We start from the raw sequence: 3,935 nt of genomic DNA on the forward strand, positions 1-3,935 counted from the left end.
TATTCTGACATGCATGAAACCATCACAAATGGAAAGATTTTATTTTTCTGATCAATTTTCATATACAAATCTTTGCATTTGGAGCTACAGATTAATTTCTATGAATTTTTGAAGTTTATAATATTTTTCGGAATTTCCTGTATAAGAATAAATCCAGTAAATGAAACCCTCAGCATTGCATGAAACCCTCAACATTGCGTCAGGGTGACGTCGGCAGTCAACGGGGACGGTCCAGGTCAAACCTGACCAGTGGGTCCCGCTTGTCAGTGTCATTAGACTAACTAATTTTAGTTAGTCCTAAACCTAGGTTAATTAGCAGGGCGGGGTCCCACCTGTCATTGATCCAGGGGGGTCAAACTGGGGTTAACCGGGTCAAACTCGTGGGAGTTAACCCGGGGCTCGTCGCCGCCAAGGCCAGGGACGGCGGAGAGGTGCGTGTTTCCTCCTCCGGCGACCAAATGGACATCAGAGGCCATCTACGTGATGCGGGGAGTGAGCTGCGTTGATTGGTGGTGGCGGTGGAGCTTAGGGTCGCCGAAAATGATGCCGGCGACGACCTTGGAGGACGCCGGAGCTCGGGTGAGCTCGGGCTCATCGCTATGGGGCACAGAGAGGTGCGTGGAGTGGTGCTACGGGCACCTGGGGATGCGGTTAGTGCGGTGGCGTGCTGGGTTTCGAGCCAATGGGGTTGTGGCCACGACGGCGACGTTCAGAGGTGGCGGCCGGTGCAGGCGAGCTTGGTGTGGTCGCGGTGGTGCACGACAGAGCAAACGGAGAGGATGGGGAGAGGCAGAAGCTCACGGGGAACACAATGAGCTAGGCGGCGTGGTTGGGGACGAGCTGCTGCAGCTGTGACGGCGAAGGGGATCTCCGGCGGTGGCGGAGTCAGGAGAGGTTGATACAGTGGCTTCAGGGCAAGCAAGCTCTCGGGGCTCGGCCTGCTCGATGGAGAGGACGACGACGGAGCTGCTGGACACAGCGAGACAGCGAGGAGGCAACGATGTAACGCCCCGAGGCCGTTGCGCCAGGTGTCTGCCAGTTATTCGCTGTCGTTGTCATGTCATTCGCTTGCATGTTGCATCTTGCCTTGTCATCATGTGCATTGCATCATCATGTTTTCAAAACTTGCATCCGTCCCAGTCTCCTCATTCCGTCTGTTGTTCGTTCTAAGCCCAGACACACTTGCACGCGCCCGCGGCACCTCAGAATTAGTATTTTATAATTGGCCGAAAAATGTTCTCGGATTGGGTTGAAAGTTGGCGTGTGGTCTTATTAGGCTGCTCCCAATGGACCGGTACTTAGATGGGGTGCTAAGCATATTAAATAGCTTAGCAACCAAACTCCCCAATGCATAGGTGCTTAGCTTCTTGTAGCTAAGCTCCCTTCATTTAATGATTTAGCTACTAAACCCCCTCATGCATTGGTGAGTTTGCTTCATTTAAATGTTTTTCCTAGGTTCGCGCGCTTGGCATTGGTTCTTCCTGGGGTCACCAAACCCATCTCTCTCCTCTTAATTGCCTTGCCACATCAGATTTTTCGTCTACATGGCATGCTTAGCACCCGTACAAGGTGGAGCATTGGGAGGGGCCTTATAGTGTAGATAGACTGCCTGTCAAGTTTCATCGCATTTGGAGTTCGTTTGATAGCCCAACCGTTAAATTTATAGCGGCACCGTTGTCGGTATTTTCGCTGGACGTTTCGGTCTTCGGAACAGTCGCTGGGCCTCACTTCTCTTCTCTCCTCTCAGCCCGAGGCCTCTCTTCACAGCCCACCTAGTCCACCCTCTGTCTGAAGCCGCATGATCGCGATTGTATGGCTCGAAAACCCCTCCTAACCCCCAAACCCTAGCAAATTTTCTATATATGGACACCCCTAATCCATTTTGGGCAATCTAGACCCCTTCCCCTACCTCCTGCCGCAGCCAACCCCCCTCCTCCTCGGATTCAGCACCGCCCCACTCCACCTCCGCCACATGTCGGCGTCGCTGCCGCATCTCGGACCAATCCGGGCGCGACACATCGCCTCCCGGCGCCCTGCAGCCAAGCCTAGCGCGCCACGTCGCCTCCCTAGTGCCCCCACTTCACCGCGGCCTGCCTGGCCCATCCGCGGCCCGCCCCTGGGCTGAAGCGGGCCTGAGCCGCCGCTGCACGGCCGCAACTCCCCCGCGCCCTGAGCTCCACCTTCGCTCTGCCCGCGCCCGATCCCCGCAGGCGACCAGCGCCTCACCGCCGGCGACCACCAGACTGAATCCCGACACCTGCTCCTCTCTCCTTCCCCTGCCTCTGCTTCTTCCTCTTCCTCTCTCAGAGCTCGCTCTCCCCATGTTCCGCAGGACCCCAGAGCCTCGTCGCGCCGCCGCATGGAGTTCGCCGGATCGTGCGACCCCCTCATTCCTGCGCTCGGATCCGTGCCGCCCCTCGCCGTCCTCGTCCACCTCCGGCCCGATCCGGTGCCCAGGGACCGGATCTGCCCATTCCCGCCGTCTTCCCATGTCACTGGAGTCCCAGATCCCGCCGGAGTTCTTCCATCCACCGCCGTTGTCTTCTTCGCAGAGCCAGGGACGAGCTAGCCCGCTTGCAGCGCCTCCCCATGTGGGCCCCATCTCCAGCACCACCGGCCACGTGGGCTTCCCCACGGCGCAGATCCCGCCGACCGGATCCACCACCGACCGGATCCACACGTTGTTCCGATGGTCATTCGCTTGCGTGTTGCATCTTTCCTTGTCATCATGTGCATTGCATCATCATGTTTTCAAAACTTGCATCCGTCTCGGTCTCCTCGTTCCATCCATTGTCCGTTCTGAGCCCAGACACACTTGCACGCGCCCGCGGCACCTCCGAATTAGTATTTTATAAGTGGCCGAAATGTGTTCTCGGATTGGGTTGAAAGTTGGCGTGTGGTCTTATTATAGTGTAGATAGACCGCCTATCAAGTTTCATCGCATTCGGAGTTCGTTTGATAGCCCAACCGTTAAATTTATAGCGGCACCGTTGCCGGTATTTTCGCCGGACGTTTCGGTCTCCGGAACAGTCGCCGGGCCACACTTCTCTTCTCTCCTCTCAGCCCGAGGCCTCTCTTCACAGCCCACCTAGTCCCCCCTTTGTCCGAAGCTGCATGATCGTCATCGTACGGCTCGAAAACCCCTCCTAACCCCCAAACCCTAGCAAATTTGCTATATATGGACACCGCTAGTCCATTTTGGGCAACCTAGACCCCTTCCCCTACCTCCTGCCGTAGCCAACCCCCCTCCTCCTTGGATTCAGCGCCGCTCCACTCCACCTCCGCCACTTGTCGCCGCCGCCACCGCGTCCCGGACCAATCCGGGCGTGACACGTCGCCTCCCGGCGCCCTGCAGCCAACCCCAGCGCGCCACGTCGCTTCCCAGTGCCCCCACTTTGCCGTGGCCCGCCTAGCCCATCCGCGGCCCGCCTCTTGGCCGAAGTGGGCCCGAGCCGCCGCTGCACGCCCGCAACTCCCTTGCGCCCTGAGCTCCACCTTCGCTCTGCCCGCGCCCGATCCCTGCAGGCGACCAGCGCCTCGCCCCCGGCGGCCACCAGGCTGAATCCCCACACCTGCTCCTCTCTCATTCCCCTGCCTCTGCTTCTTCCTCTTCCTCTCTCAGAGCTCTCTCTCCCCATGTTCCGCAGGACCCCGGAGCCTCGTCGCGACGCCGCATGGAGTTCGCCGGATCTCGCGACCCCCATCGTTCCTGCGCTCGGATCCGTGCCGCCCCTCTTCGTCCTCGTCCACCTCCGGCCGGATCCGGTGCCCAGGGACCGGATCTACCCATTCCCGCTGAAAGTGCGTTATATCGACTAGAGAGGGGGTGAATAGGTGATTTTTATGAAAGTCTTAAAAACGTGGAAGTTTCGAAGACAAACGATAGAAATAAACCTATTACCATGCAGCGGAAGGTAGACTACACTAGGCAAACC

The sequence above is a fragment of the Triticum urartu genome, chromosome 3A (genome assembly GCF_056163025.1).
Source record: "Triticum urartu cultivar PI428250 chromosome 3A, HENAU_Tu73, whole genome shotgun sequence".
Lineage (NCBI taxonomy): Eukaryota > Viridiplantae > Streptophyta > Magnoliopsida > Poales > Poaceae > Triticum > Triticum urartu.